Raw genomic sequence first — 11,939 nt, 5'->3', positions numbered from 1 at the left:
ACCCTGGGCCAGCAGTTGTTGAACCTTTTTTGTAAAGAGCTTTGCAGAACATAAAACATCTGTTGTAATATCAAATCTGCTGTGGTAGCAATAGATGATATGTAGATATAAACAATATGTAAATAGATGATGTGTAAATAGTATGTAAATAGCTTTTACTATACATACTATTATATATATCATGTATATTATATGTACAATATGTATTATACAAATAATGTATATGTGTGTATAATAATGCAATAATAAATATGTTATATGTATTATAGCGCCTTTCAGGTAAATAGACAACAGGTAAGGAGCTATAATATACCCTTTCTAGTGAGCATGGCTGTGTTCCAGTAAAACTGTATTTTAAAAAAAATGTTTATTTATTTTTGGTTGCGCTGCATCTTTCTCTAGTTGCGGCAAGCAGGGGCTACCCTTTGTTGCATGCTTGGGCTGCTCGTTGTGGCGGCTTCTCTTGTTGTGGAGCACAGGCTCTAGGCATGCAGACTTCAGTAGTTGCAACACTCGGGCTTGGTAGTTGCAGCTCATGGGCTTAGCTGACTCGTGGCATGTGGCATCTTCCAGAACCAGGGATCGAATCCATATCCCCTGCAGATTCTTAACCACTAGACCACCAGGGAAGTCCAAAACTTTATTTATGGACACTGAAATTTGAATTTCACATACCTTCACAAAGTATTCTTGTTTTGATTAATTTCCAGCCATTTAATAATGTAAGGCTATTCTTAGACTTGCAGGGAGCACACAAAAAGGTAGGGGCCAGACCCTGTCTATAGACTGTAGTTGACTACTTCCACCACCATCAAGCAAACACCAATCTCTCAGGACTCCAGAAATAAATGAGGTGTGAGCCTCAGCAGAATCTGTGTTTTTGGCCTCTTTCTGGAAGTATATTCACAGGGACTGACCCAAGTTAACATCCACTGTAAAGATGTAGAGGGCCATTGGAGAAACCAAGTTCACTGATTTTTTTCATTAGGAGGAAAGCAAAGTTCAATATTTATAAGAAGTAATTAAAATTTCTTAAATAAGTGAAAGCAAAGTCAATTCAGTAAATAATAGTAAACACAAAGTATAAAATAATTCAATGTATTAGATCAAGGTATTACTGAAAAATTGTTTTTAAATTAAAAAATTTTTTTCCTTCCAGATTGAGTTGGTGTCATGTATTCTTGGTTATCAAAATACTCATAGCTTTGGGACTTTGAAGTGGTAAATATTCATGATGTGTGAAACAGCATGATACGTACCTGTGTGACCTTAATTACATACAAATGGGTGCTTAGTTGTGAAAATACACAAATGAGACCTAGAAGGACACATCAAATGGTAAACTGCTTGTGATTATAAATGACTTTGTTTTTTGCTTCTTGTGTTTTTTGGTTTCCTATTATGCACATGTTAACTTTTAAGAAATAAATGTTATTTTTAAAACTTAAAAAAAATGCCCACTAAGACATGAGAGTCTAGTGATAGATGGAAGTCATCACAACTCACGGACGTTTGCTGAGTGCCTGTCACACCCTGGTGCTATTTCTGGCTCATTCAGTCCCATCAAGTAGGGCATGGAGACCCCAAGTGTTAAGTCACCTGAGACCACAGGCTGATAAACATCCCATCAGAAGGCAAACCCTGCAGGGTCTAAGTCAGGAACCTGGTGACTACCCTTCATTCTCTCTCAGCAACGAACCTCCTTCAAGGTTTATTACGTCTCTGCCATTTATCCTGACGACATCCAAATGTGACAAAGAAAGCTCAGACCCTGTTTTCAGGTGGGGAGAGAGAGGAGAGGGCCCCTGGCTTTGCACATGTGTCCAGACTCGCAGGACCTCTGGTTCCTTTGCTGCGTCTGGTCTGCTGTCTCCCAGGAGGCAGATTTGCACAGAGAGGATGCTGACAGCCCTAGCTCTGCGGCTGAAAATCCCTGCTTGGGCAATTATTTCAGTGACCTATTGCATGCTGCCCTGATTAGTTTATAAAAACAAGTAGAAAACAAACAAATGGAAGTGTATCTATTTACTACCAGAAGATTGAGTGTATATGTGTATGTGCTAAGTCGCTTCAGTCCCTATGGACTATAGCCCGCCGGGCTCCTCTGTCCATGGGATTCTGAGGAGTGGGTTGCCATGCCCTCCCCTGGGGGATCTTCCCAACCCAGGGATCGCATCCGCATTTCTTGCGTCCCTTGCATTGGCAGGCAGGTTTTTCACCACTACTGCCACCTGGGAAGCTCAGCCTGAAGATTTAGTTCTGTTGAGTCACTCAGTCGAGTCTGACTCATTGTGACACCCATCCGTCTCCAACTCGCAGAGCTTACTCAAACTCGTGTCCATTGAATCAGCAATGCCATCCAACCATCTCATCCCCTGTTGTCCCCTTCCCCTCCCACCTTCAATCTTTCCCAGCATCAGGGTCTTTTCCAATGAGTCAGTTCTTCACATCAGGTGGCCAAAGTATTGGAGCTTCAGCTTCAGCATCAGTCCTTCCAATGAATATTCAGGACTGATTTCTTTTAGGATGGACTGGTTGTATCTCCTTGCAGTCCAAGGGACTCTCAAGAGTCTTCTCCAACACCACAGTTCAAAATCATCAATTCTTCGGCACTCAGCTTTCTTTATAGTCTAACTCTCACATCCATACATGACTACTGAAAAGCCCTAACTTTGACTAGACAGACATTTGTTGGCAAAGTAATGTCTCTGCTTTCTAATATGCTGTCTAGGTTGGTCATAGCTTTTCTTCCAAGGAGCAAGTGTCTTTTAATTTCATGGCTGCAGTCACCATCTGCAGTGATTTTGGAGCCCAAGAAAATAAAGTCTCTCACTGTTTCCATTGTTCTCAGTCTATTTTCCATGAAGTAAAGGGACTGGATGCCATGATCTTAGTTTTCTGAATGCTGAGTTATAAGCCAGACTTTTCACTCTCCTCTTTCACTTTCATCAAGAGGCTCTTTAGTTCGTCTTCACTTTCTGCCATAAAGGTTGTGTTATCTGCATATCTGAGGTTATTGATATTTCTCCCGGCAATCTTGATTCCAGCTTGTGCTTCATCCAGCCCAGCATTTTGTGTGATGTACTCTGAATATAAGTTAAATAAGCAGGGTGACAATATACAGCCTTGATGTGCTCCTTTTCCTATTTGGAACCAGTCTGTTGTTCCACGTCCAGTTCTAACTGTTGCTTCCTGACCTGCAACTAGGTTTCTCAGGAGGCAGGTCAGGTGGTCTGGTATTCCCATCTCTTGAAGAATTTTCCACAGTTTGTTGTGATCCACACAGTCAAAGGCTTTGGTGTAGTCAGTAAAGCAGATGTTTATCTGGAACTCTCTTGCTTTTTCAATGATCCAGTGGATGTTGGCAATTTGATCTCTGGTTCCTCTGCCTTTTCTAAATCCAGCTTGAACATCTGGAAGTTCATGGCTCATGCACTGTCAAAGCCTGGCTTGGAGGATTTTGAGCATTACTTTGCTAGCATGTTAGATGAGTGCAATTGTGTAGTAGTTTGAGCATTCTTTGGCATTGCCTTTTTTTGGGATTGGAATGAAAACTGACCTTTTCAGTCTTGTGGCCACTGCTCTGTTTTCCAAATTTGCTGGCGTATTGAGTGCAGCACTTTCACAGCATCATCTTTTAAGATTTGAAATAGCTCAACTGGAATTTCATCACCTCAACTAACTTTCTTTGTAGTGATGCTTCTTAAGGCGCACTTGACTTCACATTCCAGGATGTCTGGCTCTAGGTGAGTGATCATATCATTGTGGTTATCTGGGTCATGAAGGTCTTTTTTTGTATAGTTCTTCTGTGTATTCTTGCCACCTTTACTTAACATTTTCTGCTTCTGTTAGGTCCATACCATTTCTGTTCTTTATTGTGCCCATCTTTGCATGAAAAGTTCCCTTGGTATATTTAATTTTCTTAAAGAGATCTCTAGTCTTCCCATTCTATTGTTTTCCTCTTTTTCTTTGCATTGATCAATGATCATTTTCTTATCTCTCCTTGCTATTATTTGGAACTCTGTACTTAAATAGGTATGTCTTTCCTTTCCTCCTTTGCCTTTCACTTCTCTTCTTTTCTCAGCTATTTGTAAGGCCTCCTCAGACAACCATTTTGGCTTTTGCATTTCTTTTTCTAGGGGATGGTCTTGATCCCTGCCTTCTGTACAATGTCAGGAACCTCTGTCCATAGTTCTTCAGGCACTCTGTCTATCAGATCTAATCCCTCGAATCCATTTCTCACTTCCACTGTATAATCATAAGGGATTTGATTTAGGTCATACCTGAATGGTCTAGAGGTTTTCCCTACTTTCTTCAATTTAAGTCTGAATTTGGCAATCAAGAGTTCATGCTCTGAGCCACAGTCAACTCCCCATCTTGTTTTTGCTGACTGTATAGAGCTTCTCCATCTTTGGCCACAAAGAAAATAATCAATCTGATTTTGGTATTGACCATCTGGTGATGTCCATGTGTAGAGTCTTCTCTTGTGTTGCTGGAAGCAGGTGTTTGCTATGACCAGTGTGGTCTCTTGGCAAAACTCGTTTAGCCTTTGCCCTGCTTCATTCTGTATTCCAAGGCCAAATTTGCCTGTTACTCCAGGTGTTTCTTGACTTCCTACTTTTGCATTCTAGTCCCCTATGATGAAAAGGACAACTTTTTTGGGTGTTTTTTTTTTTTTTCCTAGAAGGTCTTGTAGGTCTTCATAGAATCATTCAACTTCAGCTTCTTCAGCATTACTGGTTGAGGCATAGACTTGGATTACTGTGATATTGAATGGTTTGCTTTGGAAATGAAGAGAGATCATTCTGTCGTTTTTGAGATTGCACCAAAGTAACTCATTTCAGACTCTTTTGTTAACTATGAGGGCTACTCCATTTCTTCTAAGGGATTCTTGCCCACAGTGGTAGATACAATGGTCATCTGAATTAAATTCATCCATTCCAGTCCATTTTAGTTCACTGATCCCTAAAATGTCAATGTTCACTCTTGCCATCTTCTGTTTGACCACTTCCAATTTACCTTGATTCATGGACCTAACATTCCAGATTCCTATGCAATACTGTCTTTACAGCATTGGACTTTACTTCCATCACCTGTCACATCCACAACTGGGCATTGTTTTTGCTTTGACTTCGTCTCTTCATTCTTTCTGGAGTTATTTCTCCACTGTTCTCCAATAGCATATTGGGCACCTATTGACCTGGGGAGTTCATCTTTCAGTGTCCTATATTTTTGCCTTTTCATACTGTTCATGGGGTTCTCAAGGCAAGAATAGTGAAGTGATTTGGCATTCCTTCTCCAGTGGGCCACATTTTGTCAGAACTCTCCACCAATGACCCATTCATCTTGGGTGGCCCTACATGGCATGGCTCATGGTTTCATTGCGTTAGACAAGGCTGCAGTCCATGTAATCAGTTTGATTATCTTTCTGTGATTGTGGTTTTCATTCTGTCTGCCCTCTGATGGATAAGGATAACAGGCTTATGGAAGCTTCCTGATGGGAGAGACTGACTGAGGGGGAAACTGGGTCCTGTTCTGATGGGCAGGGCCATGCTCAGTAAATCTTTAATCCAATTTTCTGTTGACAGATGGGGCTGTGTTCCCTCCCTGTTTTTTGATGAGGTCAAACTATGGTGGAGGTAATGAAGATAATGGTGACCTCCTTCCCCTGACCCTGCACCAGGCTGCTGCTTGCCTCTGCCTCCCCTGCAGACTCCTGGACACTCAGGGGCAAGTCTGGGTCAGTCTCTTGTGGGGTCACTGGTCCTTTCTCCTGGGTCCTGGTGTGCACAAGGTTTTGTTTGTGCCCTCTAAGAGTCTGTTTCCCCAGTCCTGTGCAAGTTCTACTGTCACTGTGGGGGGGTTAATGGCCACCTCCTCCAAGAGAGCTTATGCCACACCCGAGTCTGCTGCACCCAGAGCCCCTGCCCCTGTGGCAGGCCACTGCTGGCCCATTCCTCCTCAGAAGACACTCAAACACTCAAGAGCAGGTCTAGCACCATCTCTTGGAGTCTCCTGGTGTGCACAAGGTTTTGTTTGAGCCCTCTGAGCATCTCTGGTGGGTATGGGGTTTGATTCTTAACAAGATTTCGTCCTTCCTACTGTCTTGCTGTGAGGCTTGCCAGGTGGCACTAATGGTAAAGAACCTGGCTGCCAATGCAGGAGAACTAAGAGACACTGGTTCAATCCCTGGGTTGGGAAGATCCCCTGGAGGAGGAAGTGACAACCCACTCCAGTATTCTTGCCTGGAAAACCCCATGGACAAAGAAGCCTGATCAGCTACAGTCCATGGAGTCACAAAGAGTCAGACAAGACTAAAGTGACTTAGCACAGCACCGTCTTGCTGGGGCTTCTCCTTTGCTCTTGAACGTGGGTACCTTTTTTTGGTGGGATCCAACATTCTCCTTCAATGGTTGTTCAGCAGCAAGTTGTAAGTTTGGACTTGTTGCAGGAGAAGATGAGTGCACACCCTTCTACTCTGCCATCTTAAATGTCCTTTACTCTGGAGCTAATCTCCATTCATGGAGCTGCAGGGAGTGCTCTGCATGAGAAGTGCCCCTGCCACTGAAGGCCAGGAGGCGGTGCAGGGGCCTACACGGTGCAACAGGAACCCTGACCCCTGACTCGGCCCCGAGGCGGGGTGGTGATGGCTTATCCTCAGCCACCACACTCCAAAAGCTCTGGTCAGAAGGAGCGCCTGAAGAGGGCCAGCCTCCTGGTGTGTCGACCTTGGGCCTGTGGATTCTGTCCCTCAAATGTAGGAAACTTAGAATATGTATTATCATTTTAACTTTTGCTGAACACTTAGTAGGCACCGGGTCTACTGCCTTATGCAGATTCCTTGGTGTAGCTGTCACAGCCACCTGCTGGGGTGGGGGTGTCGTCATCACATCCCCATTTAACAGATGAGAAAACAGAGGCCCAGAGGAGTAATTTGTCCATATCATGTGGTTTTAAGTGTTGCTGGGACATAGACTAAATAATCTAATCTTCTGGATGTTGAGAATCTGTAGCTTCAGTCAGATGCTTGCTCAGCATATGCTGAATGGTCAGTTAGAAGGAAAAGATAAAAAATAAAGCTCATAAAGCAGGGTTTCCCTGATGGTCCAGTGGTTAAGACTGTATTTCCAAGGCAGGAGTCAAGGGTGTGATCACTGGTTGGGGAACTACGGTCCCGCATACCTTGGGTATTGTCAAAAAATTTTTTAAAATCCTCCAAAACATATGCACAATATTGACTCTGTGTGTGTGTGTGTGTGTGTGCATGTGCACATGTGCACAATTTTGACTCTGTGTGTGTGTGTGCATGCACACATGTGCACACTATTGACTCTGTGTGTGTGTGTGCATGCGCACATGTGCACACTATTGACTCTATGTGTGTGTGTGTGCATGTGCATATGTGCACACTATTGACTCTGTGTGTGTGTGTGCATGCGCACATGTGCACACTATTGACTCTGTGTGTGTGTGTGCATGCGCACATGTGCACACTATTGACTCTGTGTGTGTGTGTATGCATGCGCACATTTGCACACTATTGACTCTGTGTGTGTGTGTGCATGTGCACATGTGCACACTAAGTTTCTTCAGTCATGTCCAACTCTTTGTGACCCCATGGACTGTAGCCCACCAGGCTCCTCTGTCCGTGGGACTCTCCAGGCAAGAATACTGGAGTGGGTTGCCTGCCCAAGCCCTCCTCCAGGGGATCTTCCCAACTCAGGGACTGAACTCACATCTCTTATGTCTCCTGCACTGGCAGGGTGATTCTCTACTACTAGTGCTGCCTGGGAAGCCCAATATCGACAGTATACCACATCATGAAAAATTTGGCCTAGGGACTTCCCTGGTGGTCCAGCAGTTAAGAATCTGCCTGCCAACGCAGGGGACATGGGATGGATCTCTGGTCGGGAAAGATCCCACGTGCTGGGAAGCAACCGAGCCCATGTCCCACAACAACTGAGCCTGAACGCTGTAGCAAGAAAAGCCACTGCCTGGGAAGCCTGCGCACCGCAACTATAGAGTAGCTCCTGCTCAACACGAGAGACAGCTCGCACAGCAGTGCGGACCCAGGGCAGCCACAATAAATAAATAAATAAAGTTATTTTAAAAAATTAGCCTAAAGAGCAGGGTGTGATTGGGAAGTTTATACTGTTTTGGGTTTTTTTTTTTTTTTGGCTTGATGGGAACAGAAGTCTGTTTTCCCACAGTTATATTTGAAAAAAAAAAGAAAAAACTTAAAAGTGTTAGGATACAAATTTGTGTTGCTAGGATGATTCCACTTTTGGAAAGAAAAACTCTGAAGTCCATGTTCATACTTATTTAGTTACCATTCAGTCGGGATTTACTGTGTGTCAGGCAGAATATTAAATGCTTTGTATTCATTTAATTTAATCTCATTTAATCAAAACAGTTCCCTTGAGGTAGGATCTATATTCCCCATGTACATCTGTAGAATTGAACATCAAGCAGCTTGGCCAAGGTCAGGGGACCTGGGAGTGGCAGGTATGGAATTCAAATTTAGCTCAGTTTTACTTCAAAGCAATTCTCTCTGCTTATTTCTCTTTCACTCGGGACATTTTTCTTTCTCTCTCTAAACACACACAGACACACACGCATGCGAGCACACATGCAGGTATGCATACACAGAAAGAAGGCAGAAAGGGAACACAGACGAGTCATAGTGACTATCTCTGGCTCATAGCACATCTGTCGTTCTATCTTCTTTTATGTCTTTCTACATATTCTCAATGTTCTAGAATGAGTTTATATTAAGAAAACTCTAGCCAGTGGTCTTTTTTTGTACAAAACTTGTGTTTTCGAGTCAGCAGGATATTTGAGTTCTGGTGTCAGGCTTCAGAGCCTCTGGCTGTGGGCCTCTTTTAAAAAATCTGTTAAAAAATAAGACAGAGGAGCCAGTACCTTTGCTTCTTGGAGCTCTCTAATCCGTCCTATAATACCGGGCTTTGTAGGAAAGTTCTGCACATAAATCCCATAAAATCCCATAATGTGGAGCTGACACTGAGCCTACCCAGAACAAAATCTGCTAATGATCACAGCTTGCCAGGAGCCTGCAGAAGGATCAGACCTGTCACAGCCCCCATGCCTGCCTCCCACCTAAGCCCTTTCTAATAAGGACTCTTTTCATGAGTTTATAAAAAACACTTTGTTTGGATCACATTAGGCTTCTATTTCATCTTATTTGAATGGTGAATGGCTGGGAGTGGTGAAGGGGCTGAGGCTGGTCCTGGAGTTTTGGGACCCAGAGAAAACCACAGGTTTGTAAATCTAGCTATGGTAACCTACCTCCCGGCTCCAGCCCTCCGCCTCCCTGAGAGGCTGGGCCTTCGCTGCAACTGCTCTGGGTGATGAGGATGACAAGAGTGAGCTGGAGTGGAGTAAACATTGGCTGCCCCTGGTAGTGGTACTGGGGAGAGGGTTCTTCCCTACAAAACCCAACACAACTTTGGGCTAGATAGATAAGCACTCTGTGCCTCCACTTCCTCAGATTGAAAGGGAGGGTTGTATAAATCACTTTTCTGGGCTGTTGTAAAACCACTGAGGCTGCCTGACACTTGATTGGTGACCTTTCCCTCTCTTGTTCCCCCACCCCTGCTGGACCATAAAGAAGGCTGAGTGCTGAAGAATTGATGCTTTTGAACTGTAGAATTGGAGAAGACTCTTGAGAGTCCCTTGGACTGCAAGAAGTTCAAACCAGTCAATCCTAAAGGAACTCCACTCTGAATATTCATTGGAAGGACTCATGCTGAAGCTGAAGCTCCAATACTTTGGCCACCTGATGCGAAGAGCTGACTCATTTGAAAAGACCCTGATGCTGGGAGAAGGAGATGACAGAGGGTGAGATGGCTGGATGGCATCACTGACTCAATGGACATGAGGTTGAGGGAATGCCGGGAGATAGTGAAGGACAGGAAAACCTGGCATGCTGTAATCCACTGGTTTGCAAAGTGTTAGACATGATTTAGTGACTGAACAACAACAACAGCAACTGCTGCTTTACAATGTTGTGTTAGTTTCTGCTGTACAGCGAAATGAGTCAGCTCTGTGTTTATGTTTATCCCCTCTTTTTTGGATTTTCTTCCCATTTAGGTCACTAAAGAGCACAGAGTAGAGTTCCCTGTGCTACACAGTAGGTTCTCATTAGTTATCTGTCTTATACATAGTATAAATAGTGTACACATGTCAATCCCAATCTCCCAGTTCACCCCCTCTCCCCCTCGGTATCCTTAACGTTTGTTCTCTACATCTGTGTCTCTATTTCTGCTTTGCAAATAAGATCATCTTTACCATTTTTCTACATTCCACATATTAAAAGCTTTTAAACTGTAGATCTGAAAAGACTTACAGGAAAGTTGCAAAAATGGAACCAAGAATCCCTGTGTCGTCTTTACTATGTGTTAACATTCGAAAAGAGTCAGACACGACTGAGAGACTGAACTGAACTGAACATTTTATTTTTGCATTATCGGTAAGTCCATCTGTCGGTCCATCCATCCATCTATCTATCCATTCTCTATACTTGTTTCAGGAGAATACACTGTGAACCTGATTGCCTAAGAGTCTCAAATATTTTAGCACATACGTCTTAAAAACGAGAAGTGGCTATTACATAACTACAGTCCTTTTAAATCAAAATCAGGAAGTGGACGTGGATACACTACGATTATGTAATCTACAGGCCTTATTCAGATTTTGCCAGTTGTGACACTAACATCCTTTATAACAAAAGAAAACCAATCGTTCTGGTCTGGGATCCGGTCCAGGGGCACACATGGTACTTCCTTGCCATGCCTCTTGGGGCTCCTTCAGTTTCTGGTCTTCTGCTTCTCTTTGTCTGTCACGACCCTGACATTTTTGAAAAGTACAGGTTCTTCTGGACTGACTTGTGTCTTCCCTAAATGCATACATTGGAGCCCTAATAACCAGGAACTCAGGATGTGAACTGCGTTTGGAGGCAGAGCCTTTCATGAGGTGATTACGTTGCAGTGAGGCTGTGCGGTGGGCTCTGAGCCAGTCTGGCTGGTGTCTAGAAGAGGAAATCTGGACGGAAAGAGGGACCGCAGGGATGTACGTGCATGGGGGAAAGACCATGCGAGGACCCAGGGAGTAGGTGGTCATCTGCAAGCCAGGGAGGGAGGCTTTGGGAGAAACCACACCTTGATCTAGGACTTCTAGACCCCAGGATTTTGAGAAAATGCATTTCTGTTGTTTAAGCTGGCCAGTCTGTGGTGTTCTGCTATGGCGGCCAGAGCCAAGTAACCCATAGGTCAGTTATTTTGTAAACATCACTCCACTCGATCGTGCCTCATTCTTAGTCATTTCTTCTTGTCGTCAGGGATATCCCTAGATGGTTTTCACTCATTTTGACTCATTCTGCCATATTCAGGCAAATAAGGTAGAAACTGGGCTTCCCTGCTGGCTCAGCGGTAAGGAGCCTGCCTGCAAAGCAGGAGCTGCAGGCTCAGTCCCTGATCAGGAAGATCCCCTGGAGGAGGGCATGGCAACCCACTCCAGTATTCTTGCCTGGAGAATCCCATGGACAGAGGAGCCTGGTGGGCTACAGTCCAAGGAGTTGCAAAGAGTCAGACCCTGAAGCGACTCAGCAGGCACACACATGCAAAGTAGAAACTATGCCTGTATGTGCCATCTTCTTAAGGAGGTACTTTTTTTTATAGAAAGTGCTGAAATATATGTTTCATATTTTTTGTATTAATAACTTTTCTTTCCTTTGTACACAAAGAAGTCCTACTTGCTGGAGCTAAATTACCCAATGCAAGTACCAGCATTCACATAGAAGTAGCAGGCAAATAGTACAAGGATGAATGGCCTCATCTGATGGTACCAGCCTGATACCTTCTACTCATTCCAGTGACATATATACTTCATATAGCAATATGGGGACTTTATATTTTAGCTAT

The sequence above is a fragment of the Capricornis sumatraensis genome, chromosome 14 (genome assembly GCF_032405125.1).
Source record: "Capricornis sumatraensis isolate serow.1 chromosome 14, serow.2, whole genome shotgun sequence".
In the NCBI taxonomy this organism is placed as follows: Eukaryota; Metazoa; Chordata; class Mammalia; order Artiodactyla; family Bovidae; genus Capricornis; species Capricornis sumatraensis.
Note: the sequence above shows the minus strand (reverse complement) of the source record.